Source organism: Muntiacus reevesi, chromosome 6 (assembly GCF_963930625.1).
Source record: "Muntiacus reevesi chromosome 6, mMunRee1.1, whole genome shotgun sequence".
Classification (NCBI taxonomy): Eukaryota; Metazoa; Chordata; class Mammalia; order Artiodactyla; family Cervidae; genus Muntiacus; species Muntiacus reevesi.
Genome location: NC_089254.1, coordinates 60,174,673 through 60,202,394, shown reverse-complemented (window position 1 = coordinate 60,202,394; position 27,722 = coordinate 60,174,673). Strand labels below are relative to the sequence as shown.

The window sequence follows — 27,722 nt, the reverse complement described above, 5'->3', positions numbered from 1 at the left end:
CGTGCTGTCACTTGAAATTCATGGCTCCAAGCTTATTTGCATGAAATCCTATCTCACCCTGGTCAGTCACCTCTCTCATTTCTCTTAGTCAGCAGTCTCCTTGAGCTGACTACTCATGGTCTATATGATTTCTCTTATAGAACTTTCTGATGTTTACTTATGTATAAAGCTATATGTTAGAATTGTGAGGAGAGGAGTGATAAAATTAACCAGAGGTAGTCTCTACTTGTTTCCATATTCAGTGAATATATATTTCAGCTAGAATATCCCATCCCATTGCACACACAAAAACATGTTCATGATGTATTGATTGCACACACCACTTGTTTGTTGTTTGAGCCCTGAGGATAGAGCAGAAAACAGATCTGAGGATCGAACCTGGTGGTCCTCCAACACTGAAGTTCTATTAAGTACTGTTTGTTCCTCCAGTGAACAGTCTAGATTAAAGTGCTATTTAAAATTCTTTTGTCTACTTTTAAAATACATATAATTTGACTTGCTTTCTATTGGATTTTGAGATACCATTTTCTGTTCTTTTTTTTTTCCTGATTTGTAATAGCCCTGTTGACAACTAATTTACTGACTCTAGAGGTTTAGCAAACAGATCACCAAGTTTGTTTGTTTGAAACATAGTTAAGACTAGTGAGTACTAAACAGGGGCCTAAAGTTCTTGTCAGTGGTTTATGTGAATTTATTTTAGGGCCTGAGCTTTATATATGAATCCATTTTAGGAGTTCAGGTGTGTTCTCCACATACTTTCTCCACCCCCTTATAATTCTTACTGCTTTGGATGGATGACATTACTAGAGAATTGACATGTAGGTAGCTGATATTTTACTGAATGTACATGCCTTCCCGTGTTTCTATATGCATACATACATTCTTTTAGTTTGTTACAAAGTTTTTTACCCTTCAAAAATAAAGTGAAAGCAGTTTCTAAAGTTAGACACTATGTGATGCACCTCTATTTCCAGAATGATGTTCTGTGATGTTTCTGGATAAATACATATCAGTTGTTCTAATAGTCCTAGCCATATAAAAATATGCCATGTTGAGTAACATAGTGTTAATATAAAACTTGACATTTATTTAATTGAGACAAGATGGATTAAATTATAACATTCTAGAGTGATATATATGCTATGCTAACCAAGTTTCTCACTTTTGGGAATTTCTTCTTCCACTTGTGAAGAACTTCTACTGATTTAAAATGAATTAAATCTTTTCTTTTTGAAGCCACCCTTGCTTAGAATATTTCTCTTGAAGTTAATGGATCCATGTAGATAAATTATCTGGCTTAGAATATCTGAATTGCTTTTAAACTCCAGGCAAACTAAAGGCTATATTTGGTGATGAAACTGTTTTTTGTTTGTAACTTTTGGGTAGAGTGAAGTGATTTAGAGATTGCCTCTGACATTAGTACCATTTAGGTAGTTTGAAACATCACAATATTTTAAAAGAGACTGGTGTTGACATGTTTTTAATTTAGGAAAGAAGATAAAATTATATAAGAAGTTAAATTTAGATTGTGCACATGTATCAGCAGACCACAGAAGAATTTAAATTTTTCCTTTTAAAAAAAAATCTGCTTTATATACCTCTAGTATAATGAAGGCCCTATGTATACATAAGGGAATAATTAAATACAGAAATGCAGCCTACTTGTTAGCCAGAAAGGATGCCTGGAACATGTGGATAAGCTTGGATATTTGTCTAATGTTAATTGGAATATTGGTTTTTGGTTGAAGATGCCAAATCTTCAGAAAAGTAATTGGATTTAGCTTCCTATTTAACAAACTGCTTCAAATCCCTGAAGTATCCCACATCCGAAACTAATTTTTCTTGATTATATCAAGTTTAGTCATCAAGTTTAGTCATGAACAGAACAGGGTTGACATAGTTTTTTAATATTTAAAATATTTCTTGACAAGGTTTCAACACTGCTGCTTGTCTACAAATCTTATTGTTAGGTTCACTAATGACATGAAATCTTGTGTTCTGTGGAAACTAGGTTTTCAACTTAGTGAAACTATCTTCTTGAAATAAACAAATTTATTCTTTTTCCCTATACACTTAAAATTAAACTTAGATTTTGATCATATTTCAAGAAATAACACAAAGTGGTGTATTTCTTATTGCTTTTCATGTGTGCTTTTTTAAAATGTGTGCTAAAGTTAACTCCTTTAGATTCAGCCTAGGAAATGTGTTTTGTGGTGATTCTTGATTCTCAGAAGCATTATTTGATATATAAGTGTTTACTGTGTTGTGTCAAAGTCTTTGTAAGTAGTTAAAAACTTAGAAAGTATAGCCTATTTGATCATTAAAATTCAGAGATTAACAGATTCAGTTTAAGGGACTACTGTATCAATAGTTATTGAGCAACTACTATTTACAGGTTTCTTTGTGATTGAAAGAGGTATATAAAGGTGTTTATGATATGTTTATTATCATGAGGGCTTCCTTGGTGGCTCAACAGGTAAGGAACCTGCCTGCAATGCAGAAGACACAGGAGACATGAGTTTGATCCCTGGGTCGGGAAGATCCCCTGGAGGAGGGCATAGCAACCCACTCCAGTATTCTTGCCTGGAGAATCCCACAGAGGAGTCTGGCAGGCTACAGTCCATAGGGTTGCAAAGAATCGGTCACAACTGAGCATGCTTCTGTCTCTATGTTTGTATTTCTGCTAGTTTGGGGCTTCCCTGGTGACTTAGAGGGTAAAGAATCCACCTGCAATTCAGGAGACCTGGGTTTGATCCCTGAATTGGGGAGATCCCCTGGAGAAGGAAATGGCAACCCATTCCAGTATTCTTGCCTGAGAAATCCCATGGACAGAAGAGTTTGGCAGGCTACAGTCCATGGAGTTTCAAAAGTGGGCATGTCTGAGTAACTAATCATAACAACATCATATAACCATGAGGGGCATGATGTATTTATATTGATGATAATTATAAAGATAGACTAATATTGCCTCTTGGTCTAGTCTTTTGCCATTGAAGATGATCACTTTAATATTTGAAAAGTTAAAATGGTGCCTCAAGTGAAATATGAGCAGATGCATTATACATAGCTTTTAATTAAAGTGTATTATGAAAATGATGAAATTATCTTAATAGATATTAAGATTAATAGGAGCTATATAGCTCAACAATATTCTATTCTAACAATTATTCTAATGTGTTTTTTTTGTGACCCATCCTATATAGAATAAATTTAAAGCCATGCTTCCCTGTAATTTTTATTCTAGCAGATGATTACTGTACATTTCAGCTGAAGTAAATTTTCTGTCTGTTTTTAGTTTGTCTTCAGAGTAGAATTAACAGCCAGACCTAACATTGTTCAATACTATGCCCCGTTAACCCAGCACAGACTCTAGTATGGCATATAGTAGTTGCTCAGTACATATTTGTTGAATTTGATGGTCCTGCCTCCAGGGCAGTTTGCCTTTCTTCATAGAGCTTCTGAAGGCATGCCTCTGTCTCTGCCAGTAGTTTTTCTGGGTCCAGAATATTATTTAGCTAAAAAGATATGTACTTCTCTGGTGGCCCATCAGTACAGAATCTGCCTGCAATGCGGGAGCCCTGGGTTTGATCCTGGGGTTGAACAGGTCCTCTGGAGAAGGGCATATGGCAACTCACTCTAGTATTCTTGCCTGGAGAATCCCCAGAGACAGAGGAGTCTGGAGGGTTACAGTCCACGGACTCGCAAAGAGTCAGACACAAGTGAGTGGCTAAGCACACATATGCACTTTATAACTTGTGTATTTTAGACCTATGTTTATCATTCCCACTCCTGGAGTTGAACAGCATTGCAGGTACTACAGGCAATGCTATTAATCCTCCTTTGCTATGACTGTGTTTTAATTATTGAGTTGTTTCGGGACTCTGTTCTGTCACTGTGGAATTTTTATGATCCCTTTGTGCTTAAGAAGCAATTATCATCTTGAAATAAGAACAGGTTCCATCATCTTTCTAGTGTTAACTTGCAAGTGTCTGAAAGGTTTATGCTGTATATCATTTGAGGTAAATTAGTTTTTACATCCCAGTTAGGTTTACAGTTCTCTTTTAAACATATTTTTTTTCATGAGCCTGCATCATAGGTTCAGATGAGGTACTTTATCTGTCCAAATTTTGGGTTCTAGTTTGATAGTACTCTCCTTGAATTTGGTTCTTCTTTTTAAAATAAAAAAAATTTTTTTCCATAAAATTCTGAAAGCTGGTGACTGAAATCTTTGATATTATTTAATGTGGAATGTTAGGTAATTATTGGACACCTGGGACCTAGAAAAAGAATCAACTCATTTTTTGCTGAGTTAGTTTTTCTGACTCCTTACAATCAACACTAGGTTATGGGTTAAATGGTTCAATCAAGTACTGGTCCAGATGAAATATGTTTCAATAGTAAGTGTGTGAAAAACCAGGTATTCTTAAAATTCGTGGATGTCTGAGAAACCTTATAGGCTCGCTTCCTTTCTCAGCCCTTATAGCTTTCAGCTTTGTCAAGGTGGAATCTGTATTGGAACCATGAATGGTGATTTACTTAACCAAGCTCTTATTAAGACTTCGGTTGAGTTTAATATTTTGTATTGAACATCACTTTGTTTTCTTAGTAAAAGTTTCTTTTCTTTAAGGCAGATGTCCACAATAGTAATTACCAGGTCAAGAATAGGAACTTTTTAAGACTTAAAGTGAAATGACCAGATCATTGCTAATTTTATGAGTTGATAAGTGCCACCAGAAGCAGAGAAAGTGCAAGGGTGATTTTTATTTTTTTTATTATTATTTTTTAAATTTATTTTTATTTTTTTATTTTTTTTTTATTAGTTGGAGGCTAATTACTTCACAACATTTCAGTGGGTTTTGTCATACATTGACATGAATCAGCCATAGAGTTACACATATTCCCCATCCCGATCCCCCCTCCCACCTCCCTCTCCACCCGACTCCTCTGGGTCCTCCCAGTGCACCAGGCCCGAGCACTTGTCTCATGCATCCCACCTGTGCTGGTGATCTGATTCACCATAGATAATATACATGCTGTTCTTTCGAAACATCCCACCCTCACCTTCTCCCACAGAGTTCAAAAGTCTGTTCTGTACTTCTGTGTCTCTTTTTCTGTTTTGCATATAGGGTTATCGTTACCATCTTTCTAAATTCCATATATATGTGTTAGTATGCGGTAATGTTCTTTATCTTTCTGGCTTACTTCACTCTGTATAATGGGCTCCAGTTTCATCCATCTCATTAGAACTGATTCAAATGAATTCTTTTTAACAGCTGAGTAATATTCCATGGTGTATATGTACCACAGCTTCCTTATCCATTCATCTGCTGATGGGCATCTAGGTTGCTTCCATGTCCTGGCTATTATAAACAGTGCTGCGATGAACATTGGGGTGCACGTGTCTCTTTCAGATCTGGATTCCTCAGTGTGTATGCCCAGAAGTGGTATTGCTGGGTCATATGGCAGTTCTATTTCCAGTTTTTTAAGAAATCTCCACACTGTTTTCCATAGTGGCTGTACTAGTTTGCATTCCCACCAACAGTGTAAGAGGGTTCCCTTTTCTCCACACCCTCTCCAGCATTTATTGCTTGTAGACTTTTGGATAGCAGTCATCCTGACTGGCGTGTAATGGTACCTCATTGTGGTTTTGATTTGCACTTCTCTAATAATGAGTGATGTTGAGCATCTTTTCATGTGTTTGTTAGCCATCTGTATGTCTTCTTTGGAGAAGTGTCTGTTTAGTTCTTTGACCCATTTTTTGATTGGGTCATTTATTTTTCTGGAATTGAGCTTCAGGAGTTGCTTGTATATTTTTGAGATTAATCCTTTGTCTGTTTCTTCACTTGCTATTATTTCCTCCCAATCTGAGGGCTGTCTTTTCACCTTACTTATAGTTTCCTTTGTAGTGCAGAAGCTTTTAAGTTTCATTAGGTCCCATTTGTTTAGTTTTGCTTTTATTTCCAATATTCTGGGAGGTGGGTCATAGAGGATCTTGCTGTGATTTATGTCGGAGAGTGTTTTGCCTATGTTCTCCTCTAGGAGTTTTATAGTTTCTGGTCTTACATTTAGATCTTTAATCCATTTTGAGTTTATTTTTGTGTATGGTGTTAGAAAGTGTTCTAGTTTCATTCTTTTACAAGTGGTTGACCAGTTTTCCCAGCACCACTTGTTAAAGAGATTGTCTTTTTTCCATTGTATATCCTTGCCTCCTTTGTCAAAGATAAGGTGTCCATAGGTTCGTAAGGGTGATTTTTAAATTGTTCTCTGACAATGCCTTCACTGGAAAGTACATTGATGTCGTTTTTTGCAGAGTGCCTTACAGGGAATTGCCAAAAGAATGTGTCCACATCGTCCTGTCTTAGAAGACCACCCAGCCCAGTTGTATACGGAAAGAGTTGTATATGGAAACAGCTATGGAATACTAGCATGAATGCTAAAGGTCGGGGTCAGCCATTGACCCCTTGCTTATGATGAATTAAAAATCCAAACCAAACAAAAACTCAGCTTCCAAAAAAGAGTGGACTGAGAAGGAGGCAGCATGTGAGTGCCTCTGCAGTCTTGTTTTATTTGGGGATTTAGATAAATTAGTAGCAATTTCTTTGACTGTTTCAGACCTACAAATATACAGGAGAAAAAAGGGGAAATGACTATAAAGGGTGGTAAACAGTGATTGACTTTTGAGTGGATTATATAGTGAAATGAGTTCAGATTACATGGAAAAAGAAAATTTTTACAAAAGATTCTTTCAGAACAATCAAATACTTTCATTTTGTGTACTTAAAATTTTTTTTAAAAATTACATTTAATATTATCAAAATAGAAAATTCATAAAATTCAAACAAATGCAACACATGAAAATGAAAAACGCTTATAATTCTCTGAATTATTCTTTCTCTTTGTATGCATACGTGTGTGTATTATTTTAAAAAATGGAGTCATTATATAAAAGATATGTTTGTAGTCCTGTTTTTTTTCCCCTCAATTTCATCTCAGGATTATTTTTCATGTCATTTGCTATTGTTGTTCAGTTTCTTAGTCGTGTCTGAATCTTTGCAACCCCATGGACTGCAGCACACCAGGCTTCCCTGTCTGTCCTTCACCATCTACCGGAACTTGCTCAAACCCATGTCTATTGAGTCAGTGATGCTATTCAACCATCTTGTCCTCTGTCATCCCCTTCTTCACCTGCCTTCAGTCTTTCCCAAATCAGGGTCTTTTCAGCATCAGGTGGCCATTTATTTTTCATGTCATTATAAATATTATTATAACATCTTATTCAATACTACATAGTGTGGATATTTCAAAATTTCATTTAACCAGTTTTCTAGTGTTGGATTTGGTTGCTTTGATGACTTTGTTTCTATAATAAATGCTGCAGGAACACCTTTGAGGGTAAAATTTGATGTATTCATGGCCATTTCCTCAGGATAAATTTCTGCCTGTGGAATTGCTGGGCCAAGGTTCATGTGTGTTTGTAAAGGCTTCTAATACACGCCTTCCTTCAGAAATGCTGTTGTTAGTTTACTCTCTGCTCAGCAGCACATAAGAAAATTTACTTCTCGGCATCTCTGTCACCATTGGGAAATATCATGAAAAAAATCAAAAGGAATTTTTGCCAGTTTTATAGTTGAAAATGGTGTCTTTTAATTTTAGTTTGAGTTTGTGGTATTATGAGGCCTTGGTCCTGATCTCTGTTAACATTTAGGATGTGCTGATTCTTCTTTCATGTCTAATGTTGGATGTGGAGATTAAAGTACAGAACTCCCATCCAATTCTCAGTTTCTGAGTGGCTTCATCTGCCTTGTCTCTGGGCCTCATGGTGATATCTTCTATTACATGTGCTTCCTGAACTCAAAGAATATGGGAGTAACTATGGTTCTCAGTTTGTATTACTGTTAGATTTCCTCCTGCTCTTGGCGCTTACCCATAGCACTTTTTAATGGAATATTTTACAAAACATATTTTTACCTCAAATTCTAACTCCAAGTCTCTCCCTTTCTCAGATTTAGCCTTAAACTTCGTCTCCCTTCCTCTTACCCCAAGAAGCCCACCATCACAGTCACTTGTTTTCCAAAGTGGTTTCCGTGGGACCCTAAGATATCAGTGGGCAATCAAGATAACAGTGAGAGGTCAGCCTTCATTCCGGCTTACCTCAGTTTTATCTTTTATTTTCTAGGTATTGGGCTTCACTTAGGGCTTCAATTTTTTTAAGGTTGAAAGCATTGCCCTAGTTATTCAGAGTTTTTCAAGTTAGAGGGCGCCTTTGGAGCGGCCTGTTTAGCCTCCTGCTCATTGCATCCCTGATTTACAGCCTTTGTAATTTTGCTTGAAAACTCCCAAGGAAGCAGAGTGCTTGCTCTCACTTTCCTCTCTCTCTTGCCTTTCTGAAGAAACAGGATAGGAATAAATCATACTTGTCTCCTTGATCAGACATTAAAATTGGCTCACACAGTGTTTTTCATTGACACATTTATTAGTTGCCAAAATTAAAAGCCAAGAAACTTTGCATGTAAAAAATTGACTTTTGATTTCTTTTGCAAAATCAGAAGTCCGAGCCACACTGGGCTTGCGTTTGCCCGTGATGCCTATCTGGCTGTTCTCTTCATGCTTGCGAACCTTCACCAGTGGTGTTATAGTTTTCTGACACTGAAACAAAGGGTCTGATGCCATTTATCGTCAAGTCTGTGCTGACTTTTTTTTTTCATGATATTCATGAAAAGGAATTTTTTTTTTTGCCTATATTTGTAAAAATTGGAAAAATGGATGGTAGACTGAGAAATTGTATATACTTTAGGGTTCAAAACACTATACAGATTAGTACAGATCCTAGGTGCCTGTTAAAACATATTGCCTGAACATTACAGTCATTCCTTTACTCAGCGAATGTCACTTGAGTGCCTGATATGTACAAAGTCTCCCCGCTAGTCATCAAGACCTCAGTAGTTCACAATATAGTCATGGTTTCCACTGTTATGGAGCTTACAGTCTGGTGGGGTTTTCTGTGTTATTCCAAACCCATACCTTGTTAGCATTTAGCAGGTGTAAATGGCCATTTCACATCACTCAGAGACAGTGGAGGAGGTGGCCAATTATGTCCTTTTAGTGAGCAAAAAAAACCACAAAAAACCCCACACTGAAACCCCATTATCCCTTTTCCTTTTATCTGAATAGAAAAGAGTAGGGGCATTTGCTTCCTTGGTGCTTCTAGGTTTCCTTTGAAGCAAATCTGTCATTTGTCTATAGTTGCTTAATATTTATTAGGGACACTGGGCAGGGGAGTTGGGGAGGGACCCAAAATATGTTAGAAATGGTTGCTCTCCTTGAGTTTCTAGTCTAGTGTGGGAGGTGAGATATGCACCCCAACAGCTGCAACAGACACCACGTTTTAACAGGTTCTGTAGTTGTTAGATCTTGGGTCCAATCCACAAAGCTGTTTTAAGCAATATTTATTGAGACTAGGATACTATCCCCCTCCCCCTCCACCCCCCTGCCCCTGGCCCATAGGTCTGTTATTTTGTACTCATTTTTAATTTCAAGTGTATACTGGTTCAGTTCCATTTTGACATATGATGGGCTTGAAGAGTCTTTTGAGGACTGATTTGTTAAATAAACACAATTTATAATATTATCTCACTGGGGAAATTCCTTCTGTGGGTTTAAATTCCCTACTAATAAACACATTTTAGGAATGTTGTAATTAATTTAAGTTGGATACATCCCAGTTTTAGAATTTCATATTCTTAGATTCATGGCATTGCAACAGATCTTAGTCATCTAGTCCACCTTTCTATTGGGTGTTGAAATTCTTTCTTTTAATCTAAGATTGCACTAGCAAATAATTTTCATCTCCTATGCCAATTCCATGGTGATAGCTGCCTAAAATGCTGAGTTGAAGATTCTGAGGTTTTATTTGGATTCTAAGGCAAAAGTTTCCATAACTGTTTAGCAGAGTTTGTTAGAGACATGAAGTTAAGAATGTTTTAATATATGCCTGAATAGATGAAGGAGATTTTTCTGGCTTATCAGAGTGATATATGACTTTCAGCCTTTAGAAAATGAAATTTTGGTACCATTTTCTCTTTCCAATGGCCAATCTTTCATTCAGCCAGGTTTTTAGAAACTTCACCAAAGTTTTTAACTTCACCAAAGCTTCACCAAAGCATTTAAACACAAAAAAGAGAGCATGTAATAAGAGATGGAAAAGGTTTTTCTACTGACGTATCTTGTTCACATTCTGAGTTTGGGCACTTTGCTATTTACTTTGATATTTACTATCTGTGGCAGTGCGTGCAGCTGCTAGGTTCTAGGTCCTGTGGGCATAGGACAGGGACTATAGACATGGACAGGGACCATGTCTATCTTGTTCACTATCAAGTATATTGCCTGGCATATGATAGGTGCCTCAGAGTATATAGAGCGAATTAATGAATATAGCCCCTGACATCTTTGGAGGAAATTTATGATTAGCTCTTAGTCTTCTTGAGAGTTACATGCTATTGACTCTCTGTTAAGCAGGTTTTGATTACAAAGGTGACCAGCAGAAGGACGATAAATATATTTTCTGCCCTGATAATGAGGAGTAAGAATTGATCATGTCACTGACCCTCTCCCCAGAGAGACAGACTGTGTGGCTAGCATGGCATGATGATTTCTTGCAGTGTAATTCCTAAACTTGGGTGTGTATTCCATGTCTCTGTTGTCAAGCTCTGGAGCTAGGTCATGGGGGTCTTTTCATAGTATAAACCATTTTTGGTCAGTTAATCGGATGAAAACAAAAGCTAGCCCTATTCCCTGTGGTTTTGGTTTACAAGCAAGAGGCTCAGATTGAACTGCAAGCTCCCTTGGTCTGGACTGGAATGTTGTGGTGGCTCTGCCCCTGTGGAGAGAGCTGGGTTTAGAGCATCTTGTAGCCACCTTCCTGGTTGACTTAATAGGGGAGAGGGTAACCCTGCAAAGAAGTCTTTCCCAGCCTAGGGAAGTGTGGTTAAGAGATTCTGAGAAATTACTAACAAAATTCCTTAAAGGGTTTTGATCTTTCTCCTGCCTTTAAAGAGAAACGACTGCACAAAACATGCCAGTCAGATGGCAGTATCCAGTCTTTCATGTCACAATGCGTCCATTTACTACAGCATTTAGTAGGCCAGTAATGGCTTTAGCTTAAAGTAGTTAACAAGCATACCTTGCAGTGTTACTTTTATTTTCTGCTCCCTGTAGCACTTAACAAAATCCCATTATGCAATTGGGTATTATTACATGTTAAAAAGTTAATTTGTTCTGCATTCCATTAAAATTGCACTTTTTTTTTTCATGTGCATTGGTCCTTACATCTTGTTTAAAGCCTATAATTTAAGCTCACACCATAGTAAAGTCTTAAGTAACCTTTTGCCCTTGCTACCTTAATTATTCTTCATCACACACATTTCAGGAGGATTGTGGCAATGGGTTAACTATTTTGTTAGTTAATGAAAATATCTATCATTTAAAAAGCAAAATGTGGACTTGGAGTTTTCATTAAAATTGCACATCAGTAAGGAAATAAAACGTACATTTTATTGAGGAAGGTAGACTTTAAAAAGCATTACTTGCGTTCTTTTTGAGATAACTATGCTTGGGTAAGGCCAATTGATTAAATAATTGATGGAAATGGAGAACTTATTTCCATTTAAAATATTAAAGCATTTACTTTTAAAATGTAATAACTTTCCATTATAATTCATTGTCCCCTTGTATAAATATGCTTAGAGATTACGATATAGCAAAAAAGTGAAACCAGATCCTAATGGTGGTATGGCAAAAGTAAACTTAATTATTTTACTCAAAGGTGTTAGGTAATTTTTTTTCTAACTTGTAGTGAATAAATAAAAATTAATTTTAGAGATTGAAATTTCCTGAAACCATGCTAAATATTTTAATAGCTCTTGATGCTTTATTTCACCTACTTTTATTTGATAGCCAGTATACATGGGCTTGGTCTTCCCTGGTGGCTCAGATGGTAAAGAACCCACCTGCAATGCAGGAGACCTGGGTTTGATCCCTAGGTCCAGAAGATCTCCTGGAGAAGGGAATGGCAAACCCACTCCAGTATTCTTGCATGGAGAATTCCATGGACAGAGGAGCCTCGCCAGCTACAGTCCATGGATTTGCAAAGAGTCGGACATGACTGAGCAGCTGAGCATACACATACACCGTTAAACACAACTAAATTCAGAGAGAACGTTACCAACAATTGCAAACTGTATCAGCAGTAGAGAGTGTCTGACTTATGAAGCTCTTAAGATTACCTTGGATTTTTTTAGCTGTGAGAATTTATATCTTTATGTCACGTCAGAAAAAAAAAAAAAAGAAAAAAAATGGTGAGGTGTGGTGGTGGACTAGCAGAGAAAGATATGAGCTAGTCTGAAGAATAATGGATTTTTGGAGTATAATAGAATTTTAGAAATTAGGTTCAGTTACCTCATTTCACAAAAGAATAAAAAGAAGCCCCAAAGATTCAGTGACTTGCCCAGAGTCCTCCAACTAATGTAAGTAGCTGAGATGGGGAAAGAACTGAGGTCTCTGAGATAGTTCACTGGACTTAAAATAGATTCTGGGGTCAGAGACAGATATAGGTTTCAACCCTGACCTCATTGTTAACCTCCCGTATGACTACAAGCAGACTGTTGAAGCTTGCTGTCTGAGCCTCACTTTCCTCTTCTGTAAAATGGGGGCAGTTTTCCATTTCAGGAACATTGAGTGAATTTCCTGAGGAATGGATTAGAAGGGCTGATTCAGGGACTGGCTCTTCTAAGTCAGTGTGGGCTCATTTCCTGATGCCAGGCTGGTGGTGGTTTCTGTGCAATACAGTTGTTAGGTAGCAGGTCATTTATGCAAAATGAGACTGGCTATTTTGGCCTTGAGGTCTGAGCCTGCTACTGGACACATGGGGACGCTAGTATACACTCGTCTTCTGAGGATATTGTTGGAAGGTTAGAGCAGGTATCCAAGCTGAGGCCATTCCACACTTTTGTTCTGTGGCCACGGACTCCTGAATTTCCTCACCCTAATTTGATAGTGCAGCAGAGGAATCCATAGAGAGGAAGGTGACCCTGTGGAGGCCACTACTTTTTTTTTTTTCCAAAAGAAATGTTCCATACAAACTTTCTCTGTGAACTCTCTTCAAGAGATTTATACAGATTATGAAGTCAAAAGATGGGGTTATTCCAGACTTTTCTTTCCAGGCAAAGAGGCCAAAACATAATTTTAGCAGGTATTAGTAAAAATTGAGAAGTATTTTGTGTATGCTGGGATTCTTGCCAACATCTGTGTTTGCAACTCCCAAGATAGGGCTAAGGTGAAAGTTTTTCCTCCCTGCCCTTGGAAGATTGTTGAAACAAGCCGGCCACAATTCTTTTCCATTGCATCTGCGTTACCGAGGCCTCTCTAGACACTCTTTTGTGGAGTCTTGGGCCAACACAAATTGATTTACTCTTCACTGAAAGAGCTTCATTCTAAATGTTGACTGCAGGTGTGCTTTGGGGGAAGGAGTAAAAGAGTAAAGACTGAGGGGCTGGTACTTGAAGCAGGTGTAAGTCATTTGACTATTTTCCAACAAACTGCAAAACTGCTTAATTTGGTCATTTTTTTTTTCAATGTGTAATGATTCTATAAAATATGAGTCCAGTTAGGTACATCCAGGGAATTTACAAGATTGAAGATAGATCTCTGAATTTGTTTAGAAGAGGTAAGAAAAGATCTGTCTCTCAGGGGGGTACAAAATAAACATTTAAAAATATTACCTCTAAAATACCATAATTAACTATGTATAGTCATATATTAAGATGTGAACATAGTGATCTTTGGTGTGTATGTTTGTAAACTGTACCCCTCCCTTTTATTAGTTAAAAAATATGCTCATTTATCCATAAAAATGTGTAAACCTCCCAGAGAACATTTTAATCATGTTAAATGGTTAAAAGACTGAAGCATTCTTTATTGATCATTTTGTGCAGAACATCAGAGAATGTTCCAGCAGAGTGCAGCAAAAGCCAGTTATTGCAAAATATACTCTTGTCTTTCCTTAGTCTGGTATATGGAGATATAGAGGAATTTAAAATTCAAAAAATGATGAAAAGAAATTGTAGAGATCCTGGAATAGTGTTCCTGTTCCCCATCCTTTTGAGTAGTCCTCAAGCAAGTAAAATTTTCTTTAATTTACTCAGCAGTGCTGATCTTTCTTGAGGAAGGGACATGGTGATAGTCCAGGATAACACAAAAGTTAGTGTGTTCTATTTTTTATTCTTGTCTTTTAAATATAACTTTAAAAAAGCCACAAGTACTACATAAGAGAGTTCTTCGTCAGAAAATATAGATAATTAAAAAGAAGGAAATAAAAATAAAAATTACCCTAATCCCACTGCTCAGAAAGAAAAAATATTTTAAATTTAATTTAGTACATATCTTTCCAGATTTGTGAATGCTTTCTGTTGTGAATAAACATAAAGAAAAAAATAGAAATATTTTAAGATGGGGTCATAAGGTACATACTGTTTGGAAAGTGCTTTTTTCCATGTAAAAATAAATCATTCATATGCTCCATGTCAATATATGTAATTATAGCTATTGCAGCATTTTAAAAAGTTACTCTAGCAGCTAGTTTCAATAATAGTTGTATGGTATGTTTTCACCTTTTGAAAAAATGTGGCACGCTGTTCCACAGCAACATGTAAGTGATTCATTTCACTTTGTGAATAAATATTATTCTGCTGCAAACCACTGTGTATTTGATGTGTGCCACAGGGAATAAATATTTACCATCGCAAATTCGCTGATTTTTCTTTCTGTTGGTGATTTACTTTAAGAAACTTCTCTTTTTAACTTCTAACCCATTTTTAGACAGAGTGATATTTTTTTACTGGAATGTGATTACTTAGTGATAATACTTTAAATTTGATCATTTAAAAAGTATTGCTTATGTAGGAAAATAGATGATCAACTTTTCTTGCTTTCTGTCAACCAAAAATTCTGTTAATTTTGATTGTCCTACTTAATAACAACAGTAGTAATACCTTTTGTTCACAATATGATAATAAAAAAAAGCATAAAAAACTATACTTGGCTTTCCACAAAGAAAAAGAGGTACCAAGTTTTTTTAAATGTAAATAATAAGTACTAGTTAATTGGCATATGAACACACCCATTGGAATTATGTCTGGCACATGAATGTTCCTCAAGTAATGCCGACTCAGAGGACTTGAAGTGATTCAGGTCAAGGACCCTCCCATCTGAAATGAGTACCACTTCCTCAACAGGCTGGGGCCGTGGTCATCATGAGTGCCTGGGATCTGGACACTTGTTGACTCAGAAGCAAGAAGATCAACAAAGTAGGCAACTATAGCCAGGCTAGGGAGATTATGGAAGCCACTTGCTGAGAGGCCAAGAACTTAGCAGGCCTGGGTGTGGGATCAAACTGCTTGCAGAAACAGAAGTTTGGACCAGATTCCATGGCAGAGAAAACCTGCCTCTGCTACTGGGGGCAGGAGCAGTCCTGGGCCTGTCGGGACCCATTGCTGGAGGCATGAAGAGTCAGGGCCCTTGGCTGGGCATGCCTTGCCTCTGGAAGTTAGTAGGAGCTAAAATTGAGGGGGTCTTTTTTATGGTATGTAAAGGATATACAATCATAGAAAATAAAGCATACAAATATCTTGTATTGTTTTAGAATCAAAGTTCAAAATAAACTTCAAAAATTATAGATGTCCCGGGAAATAAAGGGATAGAGATACTTTACAAGAATGAGTATATCAGGACATTTAGAAACTAACTTTAGTTTCTATTCTTATTTTAACGATGAAGCTTTAAGTTGTCTTTTAAGATATAAGCCTCCCTAAATGTAAGCCACTGTAGAGAACAGTAGGAAAGGTCCTTAAAAAACTAAAAACATAGCTACCATGTGATTCAGCAATTCCACTCCTGGGCATATATCTGCAGAAAACCATAATTTGAAGATACATGCACCTCTGTATTCATTGCAGCATTATTTACAGTAGCCAGCACATGGGAGCAATCTAAATGTCCATCAACAGAGGAATGTATAAAGAAGATGTAGTATAATTATACAATGAAATATTACTCAGCCCCTTAAAAAGAATGAAATCATGCCATTTGCAGCAACATGTATGGACCTAGAGTTTCTCATACTGAGTAAAGTAAGTCAGAGAGAGAGAGAGACAAGTATCATGAGATCACTTATATGTGGAATCTAAAAAGTACAAAATGAACTTATCTACAAAACAGAGAGTTACAGATTAGAAAGTAAACGTGTTATCAGGGAGTAAGGGAGGAGGAAGGCATAAATTGGAAGCTTGGGAATGACATTTGTACACTACTATATATAAAATAGGTAACAAATAAAGACCTATTGTACAGCACAGGGAACAAAGCTTAATTCTCGGGAGTGGCCTATGTGGGAACAGAGTCTGAAAAAAGAGTGGATATATGTATATGTATGCCAGATTCACTTTTTCTGTACAGCAGGAACGAACACAACCTTGTAAATGTGCATACTCAGTCGCTTCAGTTGTGTCCTACTCTTTGCAACCCTATGGACTGTAGCCCACCAGGCTCCTCTGTCCATGGGATTCTCCAGGCAAGAATACTGGAGTGGGTTGCTCTACCATCCTCAAGGAATCTTCCCAACCCAGGAATCGAACTCATGTCTCCTGTGTCTCCTGCATTACAGGTGGCTTCTATACTCCAATAAAAATTAAAAACAACAATAACAACAAACCCCTGTAAACCTCCCTAAAAAAAATCTTGTGATGGGGGTAAGTGGCCACCAGAGGGCAGCCACAACTTGGTTTAAACTACATGTCTGAACAGTAAAGTTGTTGGAAAACTTGAAAGGACTGCTTCCCTGATGCCTCAGACAGGAAAGCATCTACCTACAACGTGGGAGAGCTGGGTTCAAACCCTCGGTGAGGAAGATTTATTGGAGAAGGAAATGGTAACCCACTCCAGTATTCTATCCTGGAAAATCCCATGGATGCAGGAGCCTGGTAGGCTACAGTCCATGGAGTCGCGAAGAGTCAGACATGACAGCGATTTCACTTTCTTTATTACTTTTTGAATGAGAGCAAATAAAATAAAAAGAAAGTTTTAAAATTTACAAAACTTAGAATTATTACATTCTTTGACTTTTCAGTTACCAAGTAGCATTTTTTGCTTTTGCTTATAACTGCAGTCTTTCTCTGATTTGACTTTGTGTTAGTCGCTTCTTTTGTGTCCGACTCTTTGCAATCCCATGGATTGTAGACCACCAGGCTCCTCTATCCATAGGGATTCTTCAGTCAAGATTACTGGAGTGGGTTGTCATTTCCTACTCCAGGGCATCTTTCTGACCCAGGGTTGGAACTGCATCTCTTTTGTCTCCTGCATTGGCAGGGGGGTTCTTTACCACTAGTGCCACCTGGGAAGCTCTTGACTTTACCTGATGATATTTGTCTTATCACCTTGTAGTTAAAGAAATACACATATAAACATACACCGTGTTTATATATTATTTTTATTTTAAAATGCTATCTTTTTGATTCTGTGCTCGAAGAACAAGTGGTTATATAGCAAGGTGATTTATGGAGGAGCAGAAGAAAACTTTTTGGCTTATCATTTCAAAAGAATAGGGAAAAGTCTGCTCTCTATTCTTATAAAAGCGAGAACCCACCCCTTTTCCAAAGCAGTTTTCTGCTGCCAGCCAGATGTTGCTTGAAATGTACAACCTCTATCCTTTAGTAGTTTTAAAATTTGCCTTAGGTTGAATCTGAAGGGAAACATTTAAAAGTACAGATTCCCCACCCTAGATTCACTGAATTTCAAGGGAGAAGGATTTTTTTTTTTTAAGGTTCCCTGGTGATTCTGATGCAAAGTCCAGGAAAATGCCTGGCAACTTTTCTCCCTTGTAACTTGTGAGAACTATACTAGTAAGAGAATTCTTCAGAACTAACCTTTTTAAAAAGTTTGAATTATTGGAAACAGGTATTTAAAATATCTACAAATAGTGCATGTAGTAAGATTTAAGCAGAGATTTTAATACAATTTTGTAAAAAAGAATTAATATGTAGACTACATTTTTGTGAAGTTTGTTACTTGGGAGTTTCTTCTTCACACTGATTGCTATCGAAGTACAAGATTTGTTTTTTGAATTTTGGAAATGGAAATGTACTTTCCTGTTTAGCAGCTATTCAAGAAAGATCGTGAAGCCAGAGTAATTGGAGTTCCTTTTAATGACTTGACTTGGAGATTTGCTCATTCTGAGAGTAACAGATGTACAAGTGGATATTCATCAGAATGTTAGGGTATAATTTTAAAAAATTGCTTATAATTTATTTGGTATACGATTAATATATTATGTGTTCATTACTGTCTAAGCTATGAAAATTATGTGTGGGTTACAGACGAGCGCTTGAGCAACGAGGAGAAAGAGCACTTATGTAAGGACATTCTAACATACTGTGAATGCAGAAGAGAACCTTGGATTATTTTGATTTGCATGTCATTTTATTATCCACCATTTTGGTATCATTGGAGAAGCTCTCCCTTCCTTACCCTATGTCTAAACTTAGAGACTGGTTTTAGATCCAGCTGTTAAGTCATTCTTCTTAGACCTTACTTTATCTAGTGGCTTATCATTAATTCAAAGCATGATGACAATTCAGATGTGCACATTTTTGAACGATGGTTTGGTCAGGTGATAGGTGTCTTGGGGAAATGGTCTTCTCTCCTCAAAAGGCTCAGGAAAAAAAGGAGATTCTGTCATGAGAGGAACTATTGATAGAAGAAGCAAGGAGGTAAGAAACCTCATTTGGGACCTGGTCAAGCTAACTTTGACATCGCCTTTGCTTTAAAAAACCAAGCAGGCTTCTCCGTGTTCTATTTTGGTGCTGAGCTTCATAAACTAAAGCAATGTCTTTGGCCACTTGCTCATAAGATCCAGCTTGACCTTTTGGTGGAAGCCCTGTTAAGAGAGAAAACACTGAGGAAAGCACAAACACAGAAACTTTGAATTAGTTCTCAACAAACGAGGATCTATTTTTTTTTTTTTTAACCTTAAAAGAAAGCAAAAAGGAAGACTGGCTTTGAGTAACATTTATCAAATTTAGACTAAAATAAACCTAGAGGTTTATAAGGTCCAGTTTGTGGAGTAAAATATTGGCATGAAGAGAATGGAAACATTGCATGTAGGAAAGTGTACGGTAGAATTAGAAGGGAAAAATCGCAAGTCATGACCCGATGTTACTACAGCCACACCAGCTTACTTATAATAGGAATTCAGTGTGTTATAACAAAGAGGGTTCTGTAAATGTACCATGATAGAAATGGCTAGTACTTCTAATAGCTGCTATTTTTTGAGCACTTACTGTGTGCCAGCTAGTGTTAAGTACTTTGCCTACATTGTCCCAATTATTTTTAAGGATTCTTTTGCACAGAGGGCCTCTGCAACTTTTTTGCTTTCAATCATTTAATTCTTTTGAAAGGCATTTCTTTATGTAAACACTTCCCTGTGGATTTGGGATTTTCGGAAATAAAAGGGAAAATATTAGCTAACCTTGTACAAGAGAAAATGATGATATTGGGCACGTGGTATAAACTCTCCCCAGATTTCCCAGACTGTGATCCAAAGAATATTCCTTTGGGAGATATTAATAGGTGTTTTGTGAAAAATGGGTTTTAAAACACTGCATTCTGTATCCTCCTGTTGGGAGTTCACTAAGCCACGCTGGGTTTTTAAAGGCTCTGAGAAGTTCTGCTCTAAAGAAACTTTAAAGAAAAGTGTTGAATATTTTTCTAATTTAGGTAAGCACAGAACGCTGTGTGTGGGAATAGGGGTACACATTCCATGAGGGCCTGCTTGGTGTTGGAGACAATTCTGTATGCTGTATTGTATTTGTGCACATCTTATGGTGCGCTGAGGTACTGGCTGTCTTTGCTCTGGACTGTCTTTTTAAGAATATATTTTAAAATCTTTACAGGGAATAGTCTTGGAAGATAGAGATAATATCTCCATCTAGAGTGAAGCGCAGGTGTGTGTGTGTGTGTGTGTGTTTTGTCTAGTGTAGTAAAGATAGACATCTCTTCCAGGCAAAATTACTGACCATTATAAAATATTTGGTTTCCCTAAGTGCTGGGTTCTTTTTCTGTAACCCAACCCACAACCTATGTAGATGTTACCTTGGTTCTTTTTGCATGATGGGAATTTGGGCTCCGGGAACTAGGACAAATGCTGAATTCTGGCTCTTGTGATTGCTATAAGTAATAAAATTCTTTGCTTTTTGAGTCTTCTGGAAGCATCCATAAAACTGTGACTGATTAACTTGTTAGCTTGCAAGTAGGGTAAAATCTTAGACCCTTCACAATTCTTGACAGTTAGGAAATGCTGACATACGTCCTTGGAGGCAAATGAGTCTACTTCTGGCTGAGTACACTAGGGTGGGATGGGATGGAATATCTGGGGGAAAGCTATAAAGAATGGAAAAAAAAGGAAAGATTCAGCAACATATGTCTCCAAAGTGCAAGGACCTTCCAAACATTCTGGAATATTGAATCTCCTTGCAATTTTGCTCCTCTGAGACAATATCAGTTCCTATTGTTTTCATTTTAGGTTGTGTTTTCTAGACATAAATTATATTTTGCTACTGTTCTTTTTTGTGCTTTATTTTTCCAGATGTAGAATCTCTATGTATAAAGTGAAACACAAAGTGGTGGTAGATCACTAGTAATGCAGCTTTTAGATTTAAGAAAATCTTTTAGATCTAAGAAAAATGAAAGAAATACACATTTATTAACTATGTATTGTATACTTGGCACTCTGCTAGGCACTTTCCATGTGTTTATTTTTAATGCAATCTTCCATGTTACTAAGAATTTTGCTATTATTATATTCAAGAAAAAACTTGGGTCTCTGAGGTGGTGGTTGTCATATTCATAGATAGCATTTATAGAAAACTTCTTGAACTCCAGCTACTATGCTAATAGTATATTATACTATATAATAGCATATAGTGTAGGATATTTTCTTACTTAATTCTCATAATGACCCTGAAATAGTTACTATTATTATCATATTTTATTCTAAGGAATGAAGGACCAGAGAAGAAATATCCTAGGTCATACAATTAGCAGAGCAGTGATCTGAATGCAGATATGCATTTATGACTTCAATATCAGGCCATCCCCTCAATCCTTGATTTAAGGTTTTATGAAAACAACTGCACTGTATGACTTGAGCTTAAGGTGAATAGTTAGAATCCAAACTAGACATTTTGGAGAGGAAAGAGGGACAGTATTAATAATTGCATCAGGACGATAGAAATAAGCCCAGACTGTCATGGAAAAGCAGGTGTGCAGTCACTCAGTCATGTGCAAATAAAACACTCAAGCTAAGTTCCAGGATAGACAGTCATATTTGAACTACTGATTTTTGACAGTTGTGATTCTATGGTATTAAGTCCCATTGAGTTAATATGTTGAATTCAAATAGTTTTAAGTATTTTAGTGTGCTTTTAAAAGAGTTTTATTGCCAAAGTAGACCCACCCTTATTGACAGTTCCAATATAGATAAAATGGATTACTGCACATCCTTTTCTCACACCTCAGTGTTTTATGGGTCTCCAGAAATTAGTAGGAGGAATATTTATGACATTTTTAAAACAAAACAGAAGAGAAGTATGTTCCTCTTTTTCCCTCCACCCCCACAAACTGAGGAACGTGATTGACTTGGCTTTATAGGGTCCACATTCCTCATCTAAATGAAACCCAGCTGAGCATGGAAAATTGCAACACTATCTTGTCCTCCCAGTGTCAACTGACAAAGGATAAAATACTTCAGCTTTGCTTTCCTTGATGTCATTTTCAGTGAGAGTTAAAACAAAGGGAGAATAGTAGTTAACATACAGATCTATGATAATTGTGGTAGTTTTCTTATGGAGGCTTATACACAATTGTTCAATTACCCTCTACAGGGTATTACAGTGGTTTTGAATTTGCTTTTCTCTATAGCACTACTCGTTTGATTTTTTTTATATCAGTTTTAGATTAGCTTTGTTGATATTTACATTTTGTGCATCTATACTGGAGTATTTTTTCAAAGAGTATATTCTGTGGAATGATCCCACTATCAAATCTTTTGAAGATTAACCATATACTTTAGCATGTCAAAGACTAAAAGAAATACTAGAAATAACTTGTTCACTTTGTTTAGCCTAGCATTTCCTATATTTAGACGCCAAATGCCTTTTCATTTTTGGTGGAGCATCTATTAACTTTCTATGGAATATTAGAAGTATATTTTGGAATCCATTGAAAGAGAAAGTGAAAGGGTTACAGTCACTCAGTTGTGTCTGACTCTATGTGACCCCACTGTAGCCTGCCAGGCTCCATCTGTCCATAGGATTTCCTAGGCAAAAATGCTGGAGTGGGTAGCCATTCCCTTCTTCAGGGGAATCTTCCTGATCAGGGACTGAACCTGGGTTTCTTGCATTAAGGGTGGATTCTTTACCATCTGAGCTACCAGGGAATCTTGGAATCCATTGGTATGTGTGTATTCCTCGTCTTTTTTCCTAAAATGCTACCCTTATTTGTCTTTATATCTCTTTTTTTCTCTCTTAATTTTGTGTTGTCATCACCTCTCCACTTTTTTTTGAGCAGTTTTGCCTTGGGATTTTAAGAAATTCAACCAGAACAGTTTCTATTATTTATTGATCAAACTTATTCTAATTTCATTGGGCTTTGAATCTCTTAATCCCCCTGTTCCTGCCTACCTACTGTGTTCCTTTTCAAACTTCTTTGTTCCTTTTTCAAACTTCTTACTTGAAAGCTTGCATTGTTTATTTTAATTTGTTTAGAATACTGAAAGCATTTAAGGCTATGAATTTGTCATTGAGTACAGTTTTGCCAACATACATGTTTAAGTGTAGTGATGATGCCATATGGCTTGGTGAAAATATCAAAGACTTAGGAGGCAGCTGGACCTTTATTAGGACCCTGCCACTTATTTAATAATCTTGAGACTCATGTTATGCTACTGTAAAATGAGACTATTAATACTTAACTTTCAGGTTTACTAAGAAGAGTAGAGTAGTTAGGTTTTATCTAGAGTTCATAGCACAGTACCTGGATGGTAGACTGTTGACCAATGGGTGCGTGCCATTATTATTTTTTTGTTTTTACAAATACTCTATAATTTAAATTTTTTTTCTTGATACAGTTGTCCAGTAGCTGTCTCGGAGAGTAATTTTGCTTGCCAAATAGCAAGATTTAAGAGCATACAGTTTTCCTAATATTTAGTTGTTATTTGTAAGCTGGTCAGACCATGGTGGTCTTTAGAGTTTTGCATAGCTAAACCCACATAGGTAAGAGAGAGATCTGAATTTTGGTGGAAATAGTTTTTGAAGGTCCAACTCTGCCTAACCGGGTTTTCCTGTTCAGAGCCAGAGTCACATGGTTAGTAGAAATTACTCCTGCTGCTGGTCGATTGTTGACAGATATTTTTACTTTGCACTGGTGTGTAACTGGGCATTTTTGTGTGCTCTCAGGAGGATTAATGTTGAAATAGGAGAAAAGAGCAAACAAGTACTGTGTGCTAATTAGTATGTCAACCAGGAAGCTCCTTATATTTGTTCTTGTAAAGATAACCAAAGAAAAATATTTTATAATATTCCCAAGAAATTCATTCCAGCTTGTCTAACAGTTGCGTCAGGAGTTTTTTTTTTATTCTAAAAATCCTTTATTTTGCTGTGTAATTCCATTATGATTGTGTTTTTATAAATCTTAGCTTCTTTTATGATAAACATAGAAGCTTCCATGAAAAAATAGCTGATATTCTCAGGTTCAAGGTGTTCTTTTTGGCCATTATGCTAAAGTATTAAACTAAGTTAGCTTTGTTTGGTTTCTTTCTTGTTTCAGCAGAAAAGCACTCTTGGAAAATAAAATTTGTTTGTTATTCAGAATAGAGGGTGACTTGAAGTAAAAATAATATAATTAAAAAATTAGGTCTGTAGGAGAGTGAATATCTAAGCAAATTTTTATGGTAAACCTAAAAATCATTTTTTTCCAAGAGATTTTCCCCCATTTGTATGGCATGTGGAATATTATGCTCTCTGAGTTTCTCTACAGGATTTTAGAGTTAAGGAGCCATTTAGCTGCTAGTATCCTCTCTCCTTCACTCTCTCTTAAGGCACTGACCCATTCTATAATTCAGTTGAAGAGGAACTGACATGCATGTGAATAAGAGAGGGTTTATGGATTCCTTGAAGCTTGTTTCATCAATCACCTAGCCACTTAAGCAAGGAGACAGAAAACTAGGGATCATTTCCTGCAGTTCTACATGCTAGAAGATCCTTGTCTTAGGAATATAGATAATGTGTGCTACAATTAACACTTTTCTGTTTTATTCCTGTTCTTTTTTTAAAAAAAAACACATAGCATATGTGTTTACATATTAATTACAGAGGTAGGCAATTAAAATTTTGCATTTCCTAGCATCAAGACAAGTCTTTTATTGATGGGTAGTAATAATTACATGAAAACACATGTATGTTGATCAATAATTTACCTTCAGTGACAATCATCTGTGTAATGTCTTTATTCTGATACATCATTGGTAGAACACAATTTGGCAGTGAGATAGCAACAGTTGTTATCGATTTTGCATTCCTTTGGCAGAGTCACATCAATTCTCTCATAACCTAATCCAGCAGAGATATTAGATGGATTGCTATACTGTACTTGCATTTGAAATTTCTTCTGTTTTTACTGAGTATTTATTTTCCATCATCTTGTAACACTGTAGCATTGATTGGTACAAGTAATGTATTATTCATGCCATCTGGTTTCATTCCATTAGTGCTATCAGCATTAGTATTCAGTCTAAAGAGATACAATTATGTCAAGGGCTCTCTGGATCAGCTTGTCCCATTTTGCATTTGCTTCATATTCATAGAAGAGACTTCTTTTGTATAGTAGACCATTTTATTTTGTTGGTGCCAATTGGAATGACATAAGAAGCTAAGATGAGGCTGATGTAAATGTGCCTTCTAAAATAGCTTTTTAGCTTACAGGTAATCATTGTACCAAATGTGGAAGATTTGGAAACATATTAAGGAGGAAAATAGTCATCTATAATTTGATCACCCTAGTCACATCTTGGTGTGCTGCGATTCATGGGGTCGCAAAGAGTTGAACACGACTGAGCCACTGAACTGAACTGAGTCACATCTTGATCCAGTGCCTTGCCTTCTACTTTTTTTTTTAAGTTCATATTGGACTTCTTTGGTGGTCCTGTGGCTAAGACTCTGCACTTCCATTGTAGGTGGCGTGGGTTCGATTCCTGGTCAGAGAGCTAAGATCCCACATGCTACATGGTACAGCCAAAAGGAGACAAACAAAAAAATCAAAAACAAAAAACCCACAAAATAAAAGTTAGGTTTATGTTGTATATACAGTTTTGAATACTGACTTTTCCTTTTGTATTATATGTAATAAATATTCAGGAACACTTGATTTTTGATGCATTTATAATCATATTATTTTCAAACATTATTAATTTTCAAGCATTCATAGTTTTCCACAGTTGTATTTTTATCAGTAGTATTGCACATCATTGCTCATAAATCTTTGGTCATATCTCTGATTATTTCCTTGGAATAGATTTCTAGATGTGAAATTATTGGGTCAAAGAATATAAACATTTAAAGAGCTCTTGTTGCATATTGCCAAACAACTTCCCCCAAACTCTGAACCATTATCTTCTGATCAAAAAATATAATCTTCCTATTTTAATTTATATTGTTAAAATCATTTTTGGTGTAATCTTATATAGCTTTGTCTTTTCAGTAACATATTTGCTTTATTAGACACCTTAGGACATTATTATTATATCAGTATATTACTAAAATAATCAAAACAACTCAACGGATAGCTTCCTGATGCTATAAGCTGCCTGGTGGGCTGCCTTTCCTTAGCATGTAATTTTTGATGACTTAAGTTGTTAGATTCTATAGTTAAATGTATGAACAGAATTAAGGCATGGGTCTGAGCATTCAGATAGGTAACAACAGTTCTGCTGTCTGCTGTGGAAAAGTGAAAGCTACTGTCTATTGTCTCATGAATAATAACTGAATTTTTATTGTGTTTTACCCATGCTTTTACCTAGTTCCTAGAACCATTTAGTGATCTAGTCTTTTATTTATAAATATGTCTAAATTGGTAGAAAGTCTAGGTAATCTATCAAAACAGGTTACATTTGAAGTAATGTATCTGCTCATTGATTTATTCAGTCTTAAGTAATGGGAATTTAGAATGTCCAGTGATGGTCATGACATAATTCTGTATGAATTTAAAATTAAAAGTGGCTTTGATCATATATAATATCTAGAGAACGCTGAGTTCAAAGGAAATATTTTAATGAGAGTGTTGTAACTCTGTTAACTACTTTCAGACTTATAGCATAGGACATTTTGAAGAATATTAGGAAATCTTACATTCTCTGTAAAGACTATATGAAATGAATAATGATTTGCATTCCTCTCCCCAAGCTTGTGGGAACACTGTTTTTGATAAAAAGTAATCATAATGCATGGGCATAATTCATATACTGCGTTTTAGGAAGGTCATTTTTACTTCTCTTTCTACTTGAGTATTTCTCTGTAGGTCCTGTGTTAGTAGACTTCTTATTGATGGTGAAGGAAAGGAAGCACTGGAATTATCAAGATTCTTGGAATAACTTAAAATTTTTTTCTGTAACATTTACTAGCTGTATGATGCTTGTCAAATTCTAGATACTTTCTAAGCCCCAGTTTTCTCATCTATTAATGAGGGATGACATTACCTCAAATATTTAAGGGAATAATGAGTGAAATGCCCCATTTATAGGAGATCTTTAATAGAAGTTTTTGCTTTTCATGTCCTTTTATGTAACATATGTGGAAGGTTAAGTCTAGACTAACAACTCTGCTGAAAGGTATTAAACCATGGATAGACCTAGAGATTATCATACTGAACAAAGTCAGTCAGACAGAGAAAGACAAATATTATACAGTACCACTTATATGTGGAATCAAAAAAAGGCTACAAATGAACTAACCTACAAAAAAGAATAAAATTACTTATGGTTAACATACAAACTTATGGTTACCAGGAAGTAAGGGAGGGGGAAGGGTAAAATTGGAAGATTGGCATTAACACATTCACACCTACTATATATAAAACAGATAACGGGCCTGGTACACTGGGAAGACCCAGAGGGATCGGGTAGAGAGGGAGGTAGGAGGGGGGTCGGGATGGGGAATACATGTAAATCCATGGCTGATTGATGTCAATGTATGACAAAAACCACTACAATATTGTAAAGTAATTAGCCTCCAACTAATAAAAATAAATGAAAAAAATGTAAGAATAAAAAAAAAAAACAGATAACCAATAAGGACCTACTGTATAGCACAGAAAATTCTATTCAATACTCCGCAGTGGCCTATATGGAAAAAGAAGATGAAAAAGAGTGGATATATATATATGTTTAACAGACTCACTTTGCTGTATACCTGAGACTAACACAACATTGTAATTCAACTATATCCTAATAAAATAAAATAAAAAAAGACACTAAACCTAATGCATTCAGCAGGTAACACTCAGAAGAATAATACTTTCAAAAATCTTTTTTCCCTTTTTATTCGATAGACATTCATCACTAGATAATT

General features: G+C 36.2%; 1 protein-coding gene across 4 annotated transcripts in view; it reads left to right on the top strand.

Moving 5' to 3' along the window:
* Positions 1-27,722, top strand: part of BBS9 (Bardet-Biedl syndrome 9) — a 440,246-nt gene that overhangs the window by 245,038 nt on the left and 167,486 nt on the right. The gene's annotated exons all lie outside the window — the stretch shown is intronic.